The 15,678-nt window shown below is 55.9% G+C and overlaps 1 protein-coding gene and 1 long non-coding RNA gene across 3 annotated transcripts in view; both read left to right on the plus strand.

The window, feature by feature from the left end:
* The window catches only part of LMX1B (LIM homeobox transcription factor 1 beta), an 82,750-nt gene that overhangs the window by 4,746 nt on the left and 62,326 nt on the right, over window positions 1-15,678 (plus strand). The gene's annotated exons all lie outside the window — the stretch shown is intronic.
* On the plus strand, window positions 6,780-10,582 carry LOC101685998. The gene is made up of 2 exons (XR_199793.3): window positions 6,780-9,065; window positions 10,428-10,582. It is a non-coding gene; the product is annotated as an uncharacterized LOC101685998 (long non-coding RNA).

The raw sequence follows: 15,678 nt of genomic DNA on the forward strand, positions 1-15,678 counted from the left end.
TCTGCGCCTAAGGCTCTGGCCCCTCCGCCGCCAGAGCTCCTCCTCGGACTCACAACCCGGTTAGAAACCGGGAGGAAACGGGGTTTCCTGCAAACGCAAAATCGCGAACACCTTTCTCTCCTTCCTCCACCGGAGAACACATAGAAAAAAGAAAATGACAACATAATTCCCCCCACCCCCGCCCCATTTTTTTTTTTCTTGGTGGCTTGGCCAAATAGAATTATGTAAGTCTTTTTTCTTGCCGTCTGTCGCTCGTCTGGAAAGCGTTTCTATCCTGAGGAGGTGGCGAATTCCTGGAGGAGGCTCCGGAAGGGGGGAGGGTCGGTGGGAGAGTCCAAAAATCTGTCACAAAATGGAGTCTAATCGCTTGTAAGACAGCTCCCAGGCCTGGCGACCCGAGATCCGTTGGTGCACAAGCGGGAGCCTGCGTGCGCCGAAGGACCCGGCGCTCCAGCTCGGGCCGGGCTCCCACCTCGGCATCCCGGGCCGCCGGAGCCCTTCCGCCCGCAGGGCCTGCCCGGGCGGCCTCGCCCCTTCTCGAGCAGAGTTACAGGGCTCCGCTGAGCCTGCGAGGGTCCCCTTGGGCTCGCCTGCCCAGGTAGGATGCGCCCACCCGCGGAAGGGGGGGAGCAGGGAGACTTTGATTGAGTTTCAGGAAAAAAACACTGTCTGAGTCCTGGGGTGATGTTTTTTTCTTTTCTTTTCTTTTCTTTTTTCTTTTCTTTTCCTTTCTTTCTTTTTTTTTTTTTTTTTTTTTTTTGGTGGGGGGGCGTAAATCTACCCCAGCTGGCTCCAGCTCCAGTGGCCCAACCTGGCTCTTCCCAGCACATTCCTTTCCTTCTTTCCTTGGAAGTGTTTACACCGGGAAAGGCCTACCAAGGAGGCTCACCTCTCTCCTCGGAGCACCAGCTCTGGCAGAGTAGGGGTGTGGTGCTCGGAGAGCAAAGCCGGGCTCCAGGCTCTTCTGCCTGCCGTTTCTCCCAGCTTGGAAGGCCTCATCCCATAAGGCCTCCCTGTGGGGTGCCAGTTACCAGCATGCCTCCCCTACCAGTAGGGTATCCCAGCTAGCACTGGCCGCATCTGTCTCATTCAGAACTGCAGACATTCCTGCCCACAGCCTGAGGTAGAGGGTCTGTTCTGGAACTGGATCCGCTTGGAAGGAAAAGCCCGAGCTTGGCTTTATAGAAAGGCCTCGGTAGTGCTCTCCCTGGGGGTTTGAGGGCTGAAGGGCTCTGCTTTGCCAGCCCAAGTCTGGGGACCCTCTGGCTCTTGCAACGGCACCCTCCTTTTAACCCCAGCACCTCGACGGCAGGTAGAAGGTAAGCAAAGGCCTTCCTAAAGCTGCAGTCATCAGCAGCTGAAGGGAGGCATTATTCACAGCTGACTCCTGGCTCACCCTGTATTCCCCAGGCTCTGGGCTAGTGCAGCCTAATTTGTTTGCTGGATTTTTCTAGAGTTGGAGAAGAAGGCTGTGAGGATTTCCTCTGGAGTAGGTGATTGTGCGCCCTCAGCAACCTCCTACCCTGCGCCCTGGAACCAGGCTTAGGCCCTGGCATCTACCTGAGCCTCCTCTGTAAAATGGGGACATAGCCCCCTGGGGGAAAGGATTCTAATATGGATTCAAGATAACATGTCCCCCAAGGACCTGGCATCTCACCTGGCATGTTGTTAATACTTTGGAAATTATTGTTGTTACCATTATCATCAGCAGTGTGGCAAGGAATGTCCTGTCCCCAAGGAGACACCAAACTTCCCATGGGTTCCTTGCCAGAGAAAGGGACAGCTGGCATGGTAGGCTTGCCATGAGCCTCTCTGTGCAGGGAAAATGAGGGGCACCCCTGGGAAAGTCATTCCCTTTGCCTGAGTGGGGCACTGTATGGGCCGTTCCTCCTTCAGTGAGGAGAAGAGCTGTGGACTCTGAGAGCTGGGTTCGCCTCCCAGCCCCATTCAGCAGCCGTCGGATCTTAGCCAACTGACGACCTGTTTCAGAGCCCCAGGTTCTCCAACAGCAAATTAGAGGTGATGATACAATTTACCAGGGTGGTTGTAAGGTTGACACAAGGTATCTGGTGGGGTTTCAGTCCATGTTCCATACTCCGTGGGATCCAGTATCCTCTTAACTACCTTTAGAGAAGCAGAAAAACTTCTGATTATATAGATAAGAACAGTTGCCAACTGTGCATTACCAGGAAGGGCCGGTAGCAGGATGGGCCTGGTGTGCTGGCCTTTTTCTCCTTGGGGGCCGTGAGAGGGAGTTGAATGGGTCCAGAGCAAAGATCTTAACACTGGGGAGCAATTAGACTCTTCAGGGTCTGAGAATAGCTTGGAAAATCCTACTCGATAATATAATTTCATATTTGGAAAAAACTTGGTGCTTGCTGTTTTTGTGATTCAGATGACAAGGGGGAAAAAATCTCAACCCAGCATCTCTAAGGTTCAAGGATAAGGGAGAGATTGGGGTGGGGGGTGATAAGGTAGAGAGATCCAGGGATCTGTTTGTTTCTCCAAAAGCTGGGGTTTAAAAGGTGGAGAAACACAGGCTCCGGTGGTCAGATGAAAGCCCACAGAGGTTTGTCCTGTCCAGGATGGGCTGCCTGTGTGTCCCCCAGGGAATCTCCTCTGTCCTGTGGCTATGAGATTTTTAAAACAGAAAAAGAAAAAAAAAATTCCCAGCCCTACTGCCCTACTTTTTTGGCATTAGTTAGCTGAGGAATGGAGGCGACATTCAACGACATGAGTTATAACTTCCAATTTGTTGGGCACCACCATCAGGCCTCAGCTTCAAGGGAGGAGGAAGAAAGGGATGGTCCACTCATCCCAGGAGCCCGTATGAGCTGTCAGTCAACCCTGGGCTGCAGGAGGACCCAAAGCCCTTGGCTTTCTGGCTGACCCAGCCCTCTCCAACTCTCACAGTCTGTGCTGATGGCAGCAGAGAGCAAAACCAAAATTATATATATTTATTGCTACTGCAGTCAGAAGTGGGGAGGCGGTGGGAGTGAAGGGAGGGTAAGGCTGAAAACCATATTTGAAAAAGTTGATTCACGAAAGCAGAGGAAGCAAAGTGGCAGACGGTTGCCATTTCATCGACCGGCTGGTGTTCTCCATTCATGTCATAAATGTCTCCTGTCATTTGAAGCCAAAAGCAACATGATTTGGTTCCCCGGTGGCCTATAGGGTTTTTCTCTTTTTTTTTGCAGTAAATGTTTATTTGTTAATAATATACTTTAAACAGCCTAGCTTTGACCTCAAGTCTCCTGAAGCATCCATCTTCTCTCAGAAAAATCTTTCAAAGTTTGTGTAATTTTGGGGGGAAGGTGTAACTGACGGGGCAGTGAAGGGTCTGTGTTTGCTTTAACTACCGCTGTGTTGTGGAGTGGTGGGGTATAAGGGGCCACTGTGCTCCGAATGGCAACTTTCTTGGGTTTCAGGCCTGGCTGACAGCACTTCCTCGCTGCCCCTTACCTTTGCTTCGCCTGATCAGAACAAATAAATTTCTGCGTGGGCCCTTCCTTTGTTATTCCCGGGGCAATATTGTATCCATTTCTGTTCAGCTTCTTGACTGACGGCCTTTGGACCTGCCTTGTCGACCCTGGGGCCCCCGAAGGGGGGTTGGGGAGTGTAGGGGTCCCAGGGATATGTGAGTACGTTGAGCGGGGGTGGTGCTTTGTCTCCCTCGGGAGCCTGGCTCAGACTGGCCCGGTCCGAGTGTGCTGGCTGATGGCAGAGCACCAGGCTTGCCCCGGCACTTGGGGAACTGGGGGAAGTATTGCTGAAGGAAAAACCTAGTTCCTGGAGTTTGGTTCCAGAAGAAACAAAGATGTTTGCTTCCTGGCAGGCCCCTGCTTAAGAGGTTTCCCTGGGAACTGGGAGGTGGTTGCCAGGTGGGGAGGGTTCTGAGGGCTGCCCTGAACAACAGAGGTGCCCACCAGGGCTGGCAGGAGTGAGGAGCCCACCGAGCTGCTGGCTGGACGCAGAAAGCTAAGTGAGCATGCTGGAACACAGGACAGCCAGCCGACCCCCAGGCGGCTCTGTTGGGTGCTGCAGCAGCAGGGACAGGAGAGGAGGATAGCAGCCCTGGGTCAGGATGAGCTGGGTGTGACTGCTGTCCCCCCTTCTCCCACCTCCTGCTTTCCTCTGGGACTCAGGGACTGTTGTCATGTGATTCCTGAATTGCCATAGTTACAGGGCTGTCAGGGTATGGGCGCCTGCCCAGGCCTGGAGCTGCCCAGAGCCTGCGGAGATAGAGAGGACCAAGGTGCTCTGGAAACCACCTCCTGCAGACGGATGGCCTCCTGGGCGGGGCACGTTCTCTCAAAGGACAAAGAACAAAACTCCAAGTACAGACCAGGGATCAAGAATGTCTCTGGCTCTTGTGGCACAAGCCACGGGCCTTTAGGGAAGGGCTCGTTGTTCTTCTTGGGTCTCGGTTTCCTCCTCTGTGAAACAGGGATGCTGGTTACAATCTCACAGGATAAAATGACTCGATCTCTAAGGATAAAGTGAAACAAACCCAGAGGTGCCAGCCTGCATTGGGCATTTCGTCAATGGATGTTTCCTTCCTGCCTGCCTGCCTGGGAAGTGAGCTGGAGACACGCTGCCTGGCAGGAATGCATTGTCGGCCTTTCGCACAGGCACGGAACCTGGAACCTCCCAAACGGGCCTCCCCGAGTGCCCTAGCCCACCCCCCTGCTCTGTGCCCTGAGCTGGGGCCTGTGTTCTGAATTTTCCCCTTGGAAGGGGAATGGGGCAGGTCTTGCTGTCAGAAACCGGTCCTCGGAGGCAGGCAGGCAGCAGCCTATAGATGCCCGCCCCCCCATGACTTCTGAGGGACATAGGTCCTGCTGTTATCCAGCCTACTCTTGAGCGTGGCCAGTGCAGACAGGAACTCATAGGAACAGAGTCTTACTGACCCAGAGGGGCGGGCGCAATAGTAGGCCCTCTAGAAAGCAAAGGAATTGACATTTCTGGAGTGTATTGGTCTTTATTGCTTTAGGTCCCTGTATAGGTGAGAAAACGGAGGTGGAGGGAGTTAAGTCACTCCTCTCAGACCCAGAATGACTCCCGCAGATTTCCCTGTAGGTGGGTCTAACTCCTAAAGCAGATGGGATCCCTCAGTCCTCGATTCCTGCTCTTCCCAAAGCCCCAGAGTCTGCTCCCGGGCAGCTGTGATTCACCTGAGTGCCCAGCCTGAAAGGGGTGTGTGTGGTGGGGGTTACTGCCCAGGGTTGGAAGGGGTGGGGGCGGGGGTCACTGCCCTCTTCGCACCAGAATGTTCGTGTAGGGCCAACCCTTGCCAGAAAAGGAAAAAAAGGTTAGAATAACTGCCTTTCCCCCCAGCGGTGAGCTTCCTTCAGGGCTCGAGGGCGCGGGCGGGGCGGCTCGCGGGCGGGGCGGCTCTCGGAGGTCTCCACCCGTGCCCCCGCCAGGCCCACCTCTCCCGTGGTTCCTGCTCCTCGTTCCTTTCCCCTCAGTGGGGCAGCGTGGTGCACAGGCTCCTCGGCTCTGGGGCTCCTCAGCCGCGCCACGGGCGCCGGCAGCGGTTGATGAATTTCGGTGTCACCAGGGGTTTAGCCCGGATTTGGGAACCGCGCGCTCTAATACGCACACACGGTCCTGCCCCTTCTAAAGCGCAGCCCTTTCACCCAGCCGCTGATTTATGAAGGAATCCGATCCCAGGACGGGCTGGGCTGGAGCCGGGAACCGGGGCCCCGCCGCAACCTTCGGACTCCTCTGCGTTGCGGGGGCCCTTGGCGGCTCCCGGTGCAATCCTGGGCCGGACTCGGGGCGCCCTGCTGGGTCGCATCTACTGCGACCCAGGAGGAGTGAGTCCTCTCGGAGCCACTTAAACCTACTGGAAAGGGAGCGAAGCGGAGAGAGGGAATTTTCTTTTGGAATTGAGCAAAGCCTTCGCCCCTCCCCAAGCCCTCCTGCCGACCCCCTCGGGCAGGCCCAAAAGAGGCGCGTTTGGGAGGTTTGTTTATCGAGAGCACAGAAAATTGAAAAAAGAGTCTAAGAGCTTTCTCCCGCCTGAGAAATGTGCACAGTCCCTCGGCTCCTGGAGGCAAAGAGGCGACCCCAATGCAGGGTTCCCGGTGCAGACGCTGGGGCTGACCCCAGCCCCCTCCCTCCTGCGCGGGGCCGGAGCGCGGCGGGAGGGCAGATTTTTTTTCAGATTTGGTTTGTAGGGGGGAAATGTGGTTGTATCAATCCACAAATATTTACTCTTAACAGACTTGTATCTGTGGAGATTTCGAACAAAGACAGTTTAGGGGGATTACAAAAACCCTAAACCCCGTTTTTCTCTCGGACTTGGTGCTTTAAATGCCAATTACAGGCGAGCCATATCCAACAGCAACGGGAGGAGGCGGGCAGGGTCGGGAGGGGCTGGGGGGCGAGTCCAGCCATTAAATGTAACTTTTCATTATGGAAAGGATTTCGCTGGTTTTATCTTCTAATAAGATTATGTCACGAACACAAGTACCTAGGACGGTGCTGAGTGACAGGGCTCTGTCGTTTAATCAGAGACTGTGCCGCTCTGACCGCGGGGCCCTTTGTCCGTCCGAGTGAGCGACGGAAACTTGCCGTCCTAATCCCCTTATTCATGTCAAGCAGAGAAAAGAAGCCAAGCACCTTACAACCGTGTCCCCTCCACCCCTTCCGAGGGCGGCGGGAGGAGGGGAGCTCCGGCCCTGTCGCCCCCCGGGCGACTTTCGTTTGGAGGGCGCTTGGGTCTCCTGAGCCCGCGATGCGTTGCAGCAGGGGTGGGGGAAGGGGTTGCTTTTGGGGAGCCTCAATTGTCAGCTTCTGGAAAATGGGGGCAACGGCCCCACGCCCAGAGGATGCCGATTGGGAGGGGTGGGGGACTTTTCGCCTCCACTGACGGAAAGCACGGCCGCTCTGTCCCCTCTTCCCAGGAAAGGTGGCGCTGGGGGGTGCACACCCACCATCCCCATGAAAGCGGGATTGACAAGAAGGGAGAGGCCAAACGGAGATGCCAGGCTGGGGTCCTGCGCGGGGCGGATTTCGTTGGATCCCTAGGACTGATGTCGCAACGCTTGTACTCCTGCGAGTCTCCGGGGTTGACCATTCCCGGCTGCTCGTTGGGCCCCTTTCTTCTGAGGGCGAATTCCTTTGTTCGACCCCCGCGGAAACCAGCTTCTCCGCCGGGCCCGTGGCGCCTTTATTCTCGCCACTGCTGCTGCCGCCACCCCTGTCCCACAATGTGCAGATCTGTCGTGCGGCCGGCCCCCGCCCCCCCCCGGACTCTCCCCCACTCCCTGTCCGGGCCGCGCAGACCCAGCTGGGTCGGCCGACCGGTCCCCTCGACGTCGCCGCCGTCGCCGCCTTGCCCCTGCCCCCGCCCCGGCCGCCGGCTCCGACCACTAGACCTCCAGCCCGCACAGCGGGCGCCGCGGCGCGGACTTTAGCCGCCGGCGTTCACCTCCGGGCACAGTCGGAAGCCGCGGGCGTCGGAGAAACGGCCAGGCGCGGTTCCGGGTCGCTGCACCGGCTGAAAAAACCAAAAGCAAAACCAACACCTAGCAAATGAAACCTGCGTGCCTCCAGGGCTCCACTCTGCACCGCTGCAGAGGACCAGGCCGGCTACCTCTCGGCCAGTTTCTAGGCTCTCAGGCCGGAGGCCCCAGAGTCAATAGAGCAGGAGAGGACACTTTGGAGGAATCTGTCTCTAATGTACCTGGCTCCTTAGCCTCCTTTTAAAGCTCTTAGTCTGTGCTCTAGGGCAGTCTCCCAGGCACCCCAGTGCGTCCTGGGAACTCTCTGGAGACGCCTGACTGCTCAGTCTCCTCCCTCCAGAGTCCAGGCTCCGGTGCGGTGCGGGGAGGATCGGCCGAGAGCAGGGTGTCACCTCGTAAAAGCGACAGGCAGGGGCTGTTTTATGGGGAGGGAGAAGGGGCAGGAAGTGATGCTTCCATCTGTGGCCCCACAGGGATGGAGAGCCAGGATGGAAAGAGCACTGTCTGGGCAGGGGACCAGGGACAGGGGGACAGAGCTGGGTCAGAGACAGCTGGGTGTGCGACATTAACCACGGGACGCGGACCTACAGAGCTGGGAGCTGGGAGCTCACCTCCCACGGGTTCCCTCCCAGAGCCCCCTCTGCAGTCCCCCACTCAGCCAACAGCTCCGGCCCTTCCTCCCAAGTTGGGGCGGGGGAGAGACTTTCTCCCTCGAAACACTTGATACCAACTTCGGTTTTTTGGCAAGAAAAATAAGCCTTGTTTGGAAAGGGGGGGGGGTGGTCGAGTGAGCAAGGGAAGGAGTGAGCTGGCGGCAGAGCAAACTTTGCGGATTAGGTTTCAGCGCCTCCGCCCCACCCCCAGCCCCGCGGCGGTGATTTGTGTGCGGGGGTCTGTGACCCTACGAGGCATCAAACGGCCCGCGGGAACCGGCCGAGTTCAGAGGGACAGTGGGCAGAGGGGCGGCCTAAGACAACGCAGATGGTTCATATCAGCCCGGCCGGGCCAAGCCCTAGGCCCGCGGGCCTGGGCTGCTCGACAGGGAAGAGGTCTGGGGGTATTCCGGGGAGACGGGGGGCCTGAGCACTAAGAGGAGCCCAGAAATGCGGCTGTAGATGCCCAGTGGGTCCCAGGTGAAGGGGGGTGAGGGGGGCTATGACAGAGTTCCTCCTCCAGGTGGTCCTGACCCCATCCAGGTCAGGGGGGACCTGACCCTCCTCGTCTCCCCAGAGTAGTCTCTGGTCTAGAAGGCAGACCCTTCCGCCTCTGCCAAGTGGCCAGAGCTTACCCCACCGGTGCCCTGCAGGCAGCTGGGGCTCATCCAGGTCCTAATACCCCTTCCCCAGGGACCCCTAGTGGACTTTTTCTTCTGGGAAGGTGCCCTGCCCTCAGCTTGCCTGCTGCAGTGGGCTTGGGAGGCCCTCACCTCCCTCGGACATACATTCATGCTTCCGTTCGTTTGTTCTGCAATCCTTCCTTCCTTCTGCCGCTGTGGTAGAATACCCTTCCCCTTTCTGCCGGCTTCAGCCCTTCTGCCTGGCCTCAGCTAACTCTGAGGGACTCCTCCTTTCCCCAGGGTAAAGCCGAGAGGTAGGCTCATTCATACCTTCACCCAGAGCTTTGCTTCTGCGGGGTGGGGGGAGGTGGGGAGAGTCCTGCTTGGTCAGGCTGGGAGGGGCTCTTGTCTCCCAGGGGCTGCCCCCTCTCCCTAGAGCTGGAGCTTGGCTGGTTGTCAACACCAACAGGCCCAGGCTTCCCTGCCCTATTTCCAGGGCCTGGTTTTCCCTGCGGCCTCCAAGAACCCTCTTCAGTGATCACAGAGAGGGTGCACTGGAAGGACACCCACCACCCAGACCTTGGGCTGCTTTAGCAGGGTCTCAGCTGAAGAGATCCTTGTAGAAACAGGAAAACCGAGGCTCAGGTGTGGCTAGTATTTGCCCTAAAGCTCACTCAGTTGTGGCAGAACGGAGACAGAACCCCCAGTTTACCCATGGTCAAGTTAGGGGCCTATGTGGCAACTCCACAATTCTTTCTAAAACCTGCTCCCAGACTCTGACTTTAGCCCTGGCCTACCCTTTTCTCCTGAGGCTCAGGTCACTGGAGGGGAAGGCCCTTCAGTCCTGGTTCCTGAGGGGTGTAACAGGCTTGTCTCCATGATGGAATGAATTTGAGAACTTTCTGGATAGCATGGAGCCATGTACATTTGGCAATTTTGTCTTCTAAACTGGGACATTGAAAGACAAGAGCCAGGTGACCACATCCCTCTGTCCTTCTTGGGTCTGACTCCCAAACACCCTAGGCTTGGCCCTTCTTCTCTACAGTGGGTCACGGGGAGGCCAGTGGCCTGGCCAGGGCCACAGAGGGCCAGGGGACTGCCAGGACGTCTCGGGGTTTCGTCTCCCAGGATCCCTGCCTCAGGGGAGCAGCCGGCTGGGTCATCTGTACACAGAAGACACATCTGTACTCCACATGTTAGAGGCTGAGCAGAGGACATGTGGTTTGGGATGTGTTATCTTAATCATATTTATTAGTCAATCCTAAAATTTAAAAAAAAAAAAAAGAGTTTGATATTGTTAGCATTGGGAAAAGATCCCCAAATCTACACAGTGACAGATCAGCGGAGGTTGCCGGCAGCAGCCAGCTTTCTTTCAGCTGGGATCAGGATGCAACTTTGGAAGTTCTTAGGGTTGTTCTAGTGTGATGGAGTCTCTATGCCATGAAACAACACTGACTGCTTTCATTTTCCCAAGCAGAGATCTGAAGCAAAATTAATTACCCCGCCTTGACTGATAGTTGTTCTGTTGGAGTATGGTTCTAATCCTTATTAACATTCTCTAAAGTCAGGCATGAAATATGACTTTTACACCACACTCTTTGGCATATGTTTTTCTTTTCCAGGATATTTTTCAGACTATCTCCAAGCCTCACTGCTGTTCATTATTTTTGCCGTAGGTCTAAAGTTGCCAGCCCCAAAACCAGCCCCGCGCAGAGCACAGCCAAGGGGGTGGGGAATGGGAGCGACATCCCCGCTCACGATGCAAATTGCTTCTGATTATTGAGCTTTGAATGTTTTCCTCCATCATGTTTTTATTAAAAACTCCGGCATATTTACGCTTGATGGTGTCTTCAATTAAGTTAAAAAAAAAAAAAAAAAAAAAAAGCAAGGGGTTCCCCTTTCCATAGCAGTATGTAAAGAAAATAGTTGTTATGACCGCAGAATTATCGTCCAAAGCTGGTTCTAGTAAAGCTAGCCCGGCTTTGACAAGCCCAGCAGGCTGGGAGCTTTTTTCTAAGTGTTCCAGCTGCTGGGGAAACAGACCCGAGAGGAAGCCCACAGAAGCCTCCGTTCTGCAGGGTACTCAGGCCGCCTCACAGGAGCTAACACATCCCGAGTTTCCGGGCTGCAGAAGGGGGCCAGGCTGGCTGCAGGGGGCTTGGTGATGGGCAGGTCTGGCCCCCGAGAGAGAATATCACCCCCAGCCCCACCAAGAATCACACAGCTGATGCTTGCTGAGTGAGTGCACATGGTTTGTGAAGCACTTTACAGTGTTTGAAGGTGCTGTGGCTGTGATGTGGGTGTTGTGATCGTTTATGGAGCAGACGAGCAGGGCAGAGAGGTTGAGTAACTTGCCCAAGGTCACACAGCTAGTTAAGTGGAACTGGGTTTGGACCCCAGGCGTTTGGTCAGGAGAAAACTTCCAGGGATCCTTTGCGAGGGCAGAATCTGGCCCTCTGCTGGGTTCAGTGTCAGTGGCCAGGCACCAGAGCTCAGTGTTACTTGTTGAATGAATGCCTCATAATTAATGACCAGTGTTTATTGCACACTGCCTGTGGGTTTGATGGGAATTAGCTCATTGAATCTTCTCACTGCCTGGGGGCAGGCATTCTTATTACTGTTTCCCATTCTGCAACAGTGAAGCTTGACCTGAGAGGTGCCGTGATTTCCCTAAGGTCACACAGCATAAGGTAGCAATGATAAGCTACCATATACTGGGCACACATTACGTCTAAGCTCAGGGCTAAGCCCTCGGCACCCCAGACCTCGGTGAAAGTTCGTAAAAGGACCATTGTTTGTTTACCCAGGCTTCCAAGTGACAGAACTGGGGCTCAGAGAGGTAAAGCCACACACCCAGGATCACACAGCCCGTGGGGAGCTCCACCAGAATGCTTCCTTGCTCTGCAGGTGTGAAGACTTGTCCTCTTGACCACTTCTCAGCCTGGCTGTGTTGGGGGTTGGGAGAAGTCCCTGAATGGTACCTTCTCAGTGGGTCTCACTTGGCCTGAAGGACGATCATGGCAGTAGGTGGGCATAGTCTGGCATTGAGGAGATGGGTGTGTCTGTGGCTATGTGGCATGGATGTGGAAACTAAAGCACAGAGAGTTTAAGTGACTTGCCCGGGGTCACATAACTAGAAACAGCTGATGGGACTCATGCTCAGGTGTTCTGGCTTTGGGGCATTGTTTCTCTGAGAGACTGAGTCATCATCTTTATTGTCAGCATCACGTATGACCGTGCCTGAGTGCCTTCTGAGTGCTCTGCAAATACACAGTGACGGCAGGGATGTTCAGAGAGGGAAGGCAGTTTTCCCAGGATCGCATTGCAAGTTCTAGCCGCTGGTGTGGGGCCTGTTCACGACAGGGCCCTGGGAAGCAGGCCCAGCCCACGGCTGGGAGTTGACCGGCCCTGAGAGGGCCACCTTTACCCCTGCCCTGCGGGTACAGCAGCTCAGGGCAGGCGCTGTCCGCCCTTTGAAGGGGACAGCGCCTGAGTGTGTCACTTTGAACTGCAAAGGGGCCTGTGGTGAGGGCTTGGCCCCCTCCCACAGGCCCCCGCCTGCCCACCCCTCCAGGTCTGGTTCCAGTCGGCAGGCCTGGAGCCGGAGGGGCGGGCAGGGCGGCGGCCCCCCTGTGGGATGTCAGCCTGATAAGTGAGGAGCCGCGGAGCCCTGAAGGAGGACGGAGCTGGCCGCCCACTGGTCCGGCCATCCCACGTGGCAAGAGTTCAGGCCAGTCACCGAAGTGCCAACCTCCCCCAGACATGCCCTTGTGGCTGCAGAGAAACATCTCCCTGAATGTCAGAGGTTTAAATTAAAATAGCAGTAATGATCGTAATAACAAGAACTTGTAAAAGGAAATATCTCGCCCTGGGGCACAGGGAGTATCATGGCACCAAGCATGTGCTCTACTTGGTGCGTGCTCCTGGCACGAGGTCACAAGGGGGGTTCGGTAAGAGACGGGGGCGTCTGTGCAGCTAATTACCAGGAACCCAGCTGGGGGACTTTCAGTTGTTCAGCCAAGTCCTGGCTAAGCCGGCCTAGGACCGGTAGCCCATGGGCAAAGTGAGTGGGGTGACGTGGCAGAGTTAAGCAGAAATCATGTCAGCTCTGTCCCCATACCTGGGCATGTTGACCTCTTCCCTGATTTTTTGACCCCAGAACTGGTTCCTTGGGAGGCCAAGAACCTAACCAGGTTCTTTACCAAGTGGGCAAAGAAAAGACGCCAGTGCTTTGGAACCTGGGGGTTCAGAGTATGATCTAGCTCTGTCACTTCCTGGCTGTGTGACCTTGGGTTTGATGCTTTACCTCTCTGTGGCACAGCTCTCTTTCAGTCTGTTAAGGACCAGCACCTGCCTGAGAGCAGTGATGAGACTGGAAAGAGAAAGCAGATGCAACGTCTTCTGATGAGCTATGTGGCTCTTGCCAATACTGCTGCCGGTGCTCCCACCGTCCTTTGTGTTGGGCCTGAGCAGGTGTCTGGCTTTGGTTACACGCGTCAGGCAGTATTTTCATTACGGTTCTCTGTGTGCGCCACGCCTTGGCGAGTAGGGCATGATACATAGTAGTTGCTCAGTTAGTATTGAAAAGAAAAGTATAGAGGAGTAGCTCAGGAGCCTGACTGGCTGGGCTGGACACCAGGTTCAGCCTCTTTCTAGCTGGGCATCCCTTGGAAAGTTCCTTAGCCTCTCTGAGCCTCTGAGCCTCTGTTCCCTCATTGGTAAAATGGAGGTACTCGAAAAACCTGGCTTCTGGGGTTGTCCTGAGGACTAAATGAAATAGCACACTCCAGGAGCTGTACCAGTTTGTGGGAGCTTTTCTGTTCGTGGGAAGGGCAGCGGGCAGGGGTCTGGTTAATAACATGACAGCAGGAGTCTGTGCTGGGCTCCCAGGGCAGGTACCTGAGAGGTGGGAGGTGGGAGCTAAGAAGATCTGGGGAGGGCATTCCAGGTAGGGGCACAGGAAGCAGGGATATTAGGGGTTAAATTGGTGGGCTGAGAAAGTGGGCTGGGACAGTGAGTCTGGCTGGAGAGGCTGCCTAGGGGCTGCTGGGATGCAGGGCTGTAGAGGGGGGCGGGGGCCGGTCGCTATGCAACGGGCTTTGGCTTTTATTCTGTGGGCAGAAGGGAGCTATCGAAGATTATTGTACAGGTGGGTGACAGGGCAGGAGAGGCACTTTATGGAGCTGACACTGGCAGCCAATGCGTGGGATTGGGGACTGGAGACCCGCAGGAGGGGGCAACTGCCTCCTCAGAGGTGGGGACAGTGGAGGGGCTAGAGAAGGGACAGGGTCAAGGCAAAGTTAGGAGGCAGTTCTGAGGGTTAAGGGGAGGGGATGGGACAGATGGAGAGTCTGAGAGACCTGGGCTTAGAGCTGGGAGGACTGGAAGCCCCAGGCCTGGGCTGCCTGGCTAAAGCCTTGGAGTCCTGAGCTCTCTGGGCTGGTCCCAGCAAGAGTGACCCGCTTGTCTGTGTCATTCACAGGCCTGGTTTCGTGGGCATGTGACCTGGGCAGTCCCACAGGATCTCACACTCAGAAAGGCCCTGTGCTTGGTTTGATGCTCAGCTCTCGCCCTCTTGAAATCCCTAAGATGGTCTGAACGAGCACCCTGCATTTTCATTTTGTCCTGGGCACTTCAAACCACGTAGCCAGCCCCAGTCCCTGAGTCTCTTGCCTGGGGGCCTGGGCTTGGAATGGAGGCCTGGGAGGCTTGAGCTAGAACCAGGTCTGCTGGGATTAAGGAGATCTCCCTGCTCTACTGTTGACCTGAGGCTTGTCCTCAGAAGCTTCTTGCTCCTGGCTCCCAGATTCCTTGGTCAGGGCCTGCCCCCTCCTCCTGTGTGCTCAGCCACCAGCGCACCTGCTGTTCCCCCCACACTCAGACGTTTGTCCATGTCTGGCTCAGGCTGTGACAGTCGTGCAGGACCTGCTCACTGGCCTCCAGCATCCCTCCTTCGTGTAAAGTCGTCTTCCTTTGAAGTTTGGCATAAAAATCATCAGCTCATCAAATCTCTCTGGCTCCGTATTCCCTCCTGCCTGCCCTCTGAGCTTGGGTCTGTCTCACAATGCTTATCAAACACGCAGATTCCTAGCTTTGCAGAAGGTGTGAATCCTCATTCCTCCGCTCCTGGAAGAGCTGCGTACCCTGAGATCTGAGAATTTCTGCCCGGCGTACACCCTGGACTGGCACAGGGCCTTGTACTGGGCCGGTGTTCGGTTGGCTTGAACTGAGTGAAAGAGTGAACCGTGGTTGTCTGTCTGTCTGGGTGCACGCAGCCTCCCTACAGGGGGCCCAGAGCCTGGCATGGCGTGGCATCATTGGGTGGGTGCCGGATGGATGGCAGGTTCTCAGTGCATGAGGACTTGGGGGGGGTGGTCAGTGTTCTTCTGTCCCTGAAACCCCAGGATGTAAGGGCCAGGCTGCCTACAATGGGGGCCAGAATGGGGGATAGGGGGCAAAATTAGTACCCTCTAGGAGGCAGGAAGTGGCCAAAGTGGCACACCCTCTCTCCTGCTTTCTCCCTCTCTTTGCTCATGAGGGGCTGCCTGCTCCAAATGGGGATTTCCCTGAACACAGTTGTAACAGCACAGGGGAAGCAAAGGGTGTTATGTTTTATTTCTTAGACTGTGTAGGCACTGAGTCAAGGAGTTATCTCATTAAGCCCATAGAAGTCTGCGAGGCAGGGTCTGTTATCATCCCCATTTCAGAGATGTGGAAACCGAGGTGCAGGAAGGGGAAGTCAGCTGTCCAAGGTCACATAGCTTAGCTCAGCCACTCCACCAGGTGGCCCCTGAGATGCTCATCCTCCCGTGGCCCCTGCTCATAAGGCCCCAGGTGAGTGTCAGTGTGCTCTGAAGGCAGGAGGGAGGGAATGAGGAAGCCCAGCCCAGCCCTGCGACCAGAAGGACCCCTGCTTCAGGCAGTGCT

Source organism: Mustela putorius, unplaced genomic scaffold, assembly GCF_011764305.1.
Source record: "Mustela putorius furo isolate JIRA1106 unplaced genomic scaffold, ASM1176430v1.1 tig00000596_pilon_pilon_pilon, whole genome shotgun sequence".
Taxonomy (NCBI): domain Eukaryota; kingdom Metazoa; phylum Chordata; class Mammalia; order Carnivora; family Mustelidae; genus Mustela; species Mustela putorius.